We start from the raw sequence: 4,930 nt of genomic DNA, 5'->3' as shown, positions 1-4,930 counted from the left end.
CTTCCTTCTTTTTGGATTTCATTCTGACTGAAATGCTCATCACCATTGCTATTTTTGGCAAAGCAGTCTTAAAGTAGCCTCTTCAAGGGATGTCCCTCATATAAATCTAATCCTTCTTCTTTCAAGTAGGCCTGCCTTTTTATTTATTTATTCTTAAGCAGTGTCTCGATCTTTTCTCATGTTTCAGATTCTTTTCTATTTTTAAGCATTTTAAGCCTAGTAATTTGATAGTATCTGTCTGGTGATTCTGTCATCTGGTGTTTGGGGTTATCACTTCTGTAATTTGTTGTGTCTGCTGGTTCTAACGCCTGGTGGCTTGTGGCCTCATGCGGGTTGATGTTATGGAATGTGAGATGGTCTCTCACAGGGCATCTTTATCTAAAATCCATGTGACCTTCTTGAGAGTACGACCCCAAAGAATGATTTTCCTTTGCTTCTGCCCCACTTCTTTATCTCATAAATGGTTCCTTGAAGATTTTTGACAAAGCATGAACATCTATCTATCTCTTCTATATTTATTTTTTGACCAATCATATAGCTATAGCACTGTCATTGTCTTCACTGTCCAGTACAATCACCACCGACCTCATGTGACCATTTAAATTTACATTAATTAAAATTCAATAAAAATTAAGTATTCAGTTCCTCAGTCACACTAGCCACTAGTGACTCCAGGGAGGGAGCCCCGTCCTTGCATTTTCCAGCTCCTGGAAGCTGCCTGCATTCCTTGGCTCGTGTCCTCCTTCTGTCCTCAAAGACAGCACTTGAATTTCTCCCATCTCTTGCTTCCATTGTCACATCTCTAACTCTCCTGCTTCCCACTTCTACTTTTAAGGATCCTTGTGATTACATCGGGCCCACCCAGACAATCCGGGGCAATTTCCCCATCTCAAGATCCTTAATTACATTCACAAAGTCCTTTTTTTTGCCACATAAGGTAGCACAGGAGACCAAACGAACAAGGAGACAGAAGTCTCTCTGCTCTCAAATTCAAATACTTTCTGGACCTTTGATGACATTAAGCAATTATTAGTGCTATTTTTTTTATCTTTATTTTATTTATTTTTTAACGCCTACAGCACCTGGTCTTCCTAGGTGGTCTCCCATCCAAGTACTAACCAGGCGTGACCCTGCTTAGCTTCCAAGATCAGACGGGATCGGGCTTGTTCAGGGTAGCATGGTCGTAGATGAATTAGTACTATTTTTGAGGTGTGCTAATAATATTGTAGTTATGTGTTTACAGAATTTTACTCTTATAGGCACTGCCTTCTGAAATACTTACAGATGAAATTGATATGAAGTCTGGCATTCACTTCAAAATAATCGACTGGTGGGAAGGGAGGTGGTTGGGGTATAGACAAAGCAAGATCGGCCCAGAGTTGAAAATCGATGAAGCTTAGTGTATGTGGAGCTTCATTATATTATTTTCTCAACTTTGGTGTTTGTTTGAAATTCTCCCTAATACAAGTTTTAAAGACTTAAAACTCTTTAAGTTTAAATTGATTTTTTTTAAATCACAAAGAATGTGAAATGAGGTGGTTTTTAAGATAATACAAGCCAGCTTAAGGAAGAGAATAAAAATCACTAAATTCTAGATAGTGGCTATCTCTATATGTGTTGAGAGTGAAAAGGGATCAGAAAAAATGCCCAGAGGGACTTATTTATATTTATGATGTTTGATTTTTTTTTAAAGCACTGTGATGTGAACAGTGAACTGAATATACTATTTATATTCAAAACTTCTGAACATTTTCAAAATTCTACGAAAGTAGACAGTAGTGAAAAAACATCTCCCACATATTCATCATCTTACATAAAAAATTATCAACTCATAAACAATTTGGATCCTATTCCAATAGAATAAATCTGCAACGGATTCCGAGAGCTCATCGTTTTATCTCTCTTGGTTAACGACGTTGGGAAACAATCTGAAAAATGCGCCGTTAGGCGGTTTTGTGGTGTGAACATCAGCACACACTTATACACACCTAGATGATGTAGCCTACTGCACAGCTGCTCGAGAGAAATTGATGTGATGAAGGGACACTGGCATACTGTTTACAGCACTTTTTTTTAATAAGAGTATGCTGTAACGAGCAAAAGTATAGGAAATACATAAATCAGTAACAATCATTTATTATCAAGTATTATGTACTGTACATAATAGTATGTGCTATACTTTGATATGACTGGCAGTACGGTAGGTGCATTTACCCCAATGTCACCACAAACACGTGAGCGAGGTGTTGCACTGCCGTGTTAGGATGGCCGTGCTATCACTAGGCGATAGGAATTTTTCAGCTCCATTGTAATCTCATGGAACCATCGTCATGTATGCAGATGCCTCACTATATTGGAACACATTGGGATGTGTATTTGTTTCCTACCTCTGCTGTAATAAACAAACCCAAACTCGGTGGCTTAAATGCATTTATATTTTTACACGTCTGAAGGTCAGTTTCACTGGGCTGAAGTCAAGGTGTTGGCAGGACCGAGCACCCTCTGGATTGGATCTGGGATCGGATCATCATTTCCTTGCCTTTTCCAGCTTCTAGAGCCACATTCCTTGCATTCCTTGGCTCTGCTCCCTTCCTCTGTCTTCAAAGCCTGCAGTGTAGCTTCTTGCTTCAGTGTCACATTGCTTCTGTTTCTGTCCAATCTTCCTCTTATAAGAATACTTGTGATTACTGTTAGGGAGCCACCCGGGTATCTCAAGATCCTTAACCTCACAGCTGCAAAGTCTCTTGCCACGTACGGGAGCATTTACAGGTTCCAGGCAGCAACGATGGAGGTCTAAGGGCACCATTATTTGGCCTACCTAGGAAGTATTGCAATTTAAATAAGGTGGTCAGGAAAGGCCTCCCAGAGGAAGGGATTTTTGAGGAAAGCTTGAGAAAGGCTCGAGGGAGAAAGCCATGCAGAGATCTGGGGAAAGAGCCTTGAAGATAGAGGGAGGGGTGACTACAAAGGCCAGAAGGAAGCAGGAGTCAGCCATTGTAAGATGGCTCCCAACCATCCTGCCTCCTGGTATTCACTCCCAGGAGTAACTCCTCCCCATGAGCATAGGCTGCATGCAATGATGTATCCTAAGGAATGGAATACAGCAAAAGTGATGGACTGTCCTTTCTGAGAAGTTACAAAACACAATGACTTCCATCTTTGCATCTCTCTCTGGCTCTTCTCGGATTAATAAAGCCAGCTGCCCTCAGAGATGCCTACATGCCAGGGACGTAGGGTGGCTCTCAGCTGCCAGCCATCAAGGAAATAAATCCTGCCAGCAACCACCAGGTGAGCTTAGTGATGAATTACTTCCCAGCTGAGCCGGGATAACTTCAGCTGCATTCAATTCCTGACCTGCAGAAACTGTGAGATCATAAATGCTGTTGTTTTAACCATTACATTTGGGGGTAAGTTATACAGATTAGCTGACTGATGCAGGCCCGGTGCCTGGGTGGAAGAGCTAGGAGGTCAAGTGTGGCCATGAGGAGTGGATAAGAAAGAGAACAGTGGGAAATGACATCAGGCAGGTGACAGGATGCTCAGCACAGTGCCTGGCACAACAATCAATTTTATTTTGTTATATTCTTGGTTTGAAGATGTCCTCTCTCCTTTACCTCCCACTTTAATGGCATAACCAAGGGTGGGATGAAGGTTTGCAGAGAATGTGCCTGATTCAGCCTGGAGAGGTCAGGGAGGGCTTCCTGGAGGAAGAATGTTTCTTAGAGACCTGAAGGTAAGCAGAAGGAATGAGGCAAGGCAAGATGGGGGAGACAAAATGAAGCTGCAGACAAAGAGGACACAACTAGAGGCAAGTACAAAGCATAAGAGTGAGCAGCAAGATGAGGCAGGAATATGCTGGGAGGAGCATGAACTCCAAACTGGAAGGTGTCACTGTAGCTTATTCCCAACCATCCGATGTCATGTGTATCTGTTCTTCCCAGGTTTTTTTTTTTTTCTTGTACATGGTACTTCAAGGAGTAACTCTGTGTGTGTAGCTGCTCCCACCCAAGCATTCCCTCTGTTAAGGCTCAGGGTTAAGTTCATGACCTCATTAACTAGCTCAGCACCCGCACCCACCATCACCAGCTTTATAAGTTCTAGCTCTCAGGGACCTGTTTTCAGAGCCTTTGTCTAACTTTTGAAGTATATCCTCATTTGTATGGCTGTATAATGTAATTTGTTGAGTTAGTATCATTATCCCCACTTTGGAGGTAAGGAAACTGAGTCTCAGAGAAAAACTTGCCCAAGGCTTTATAACTAGGTCAGGCGTTGCTCCCCATCCCTGCCCACTCTGGATCATCACTGTTTAGGGACAGGTCTGTCTCCCCCCCTGGAATGTGAGCCCTTAGAGGCATGGCTGAGGCTGTCTTGATGGGTCACTGCTGCGTGCCTTTTAACATCCAGTATACGGTGTGCACAGAGCAGAGGCTCAGGGGCTATATGATGAATGAATGAATTAAAGTGAGGCACTTATGAAGGAAGTAATGACCTACGGCCTAGCACACAGTAGATGTCCCGTAGCTATTTGTAGAACAAACGCGAAAAAGTAGGCACTTATTGAATGTTTAGTGTGTGATACACTCAGTTTTAACTGCTTTATGTGGGTTAGTTTAAGCGTCATCTACGTTGTAGATAATCTAACGGTTCCTACTTTGTAGATGATCAAATAGAACCCCAGAGAAGTTAAGTAATTTGATCAAGGTCACATGCTAGTAGACAGTGTAGCCAGGATTTGGACCCAAGCATTCTGGTTCTAGAATCCACACCTTAACCGCCAAATCACAGCCTTTCATTCTGCCTGATTAAGACAGTATCTGGCACATAGTAGTTCAATAAATAATTGGAGTTATTTACCCCAGAGACGTCCAGGAAACAGACATTTTATAAGTGCATATTCACTTGATGCAGCGAAGCCATTCCTAACTTGTGG

At 42.2% G+C, this 4,930-nt stretch overlaps 1 pseudogene; it reads right to left on the bottom strand.

Moving 5' to 3' along the window:
* Nucleotides 1-1,070: 1,070 nt before the first annotated feature.
* On the bottom strand, nucleotides 1,071-1,189 carry LOC118611622 (annotated as a pseudogene).
* Nucleotides 1,190-4,930: the final 3,741 nt, after the last annotated feature.

Source organism: Rousettus aegyptiacus, unplaced genomic scaffold, assembly GCF_014176215.1.
Source record: "Rousettus aegyptiacus isolate mRouAeg1 unplaced genomic scaffold, mRouAeg1.p scaffold_m13_p_14, whole genome shotgun sequence".
NCBI lineage: Eukaryota > Metazoa > Chordata > Mammalia > Chiroptera > Pteropodidae > Rousettus > Rousettus aegyptiacus.
Note: the sequence above shows the minus strand (reverse complement) of the source record. Positions and strands in the feature narration are given on the sequence as shown.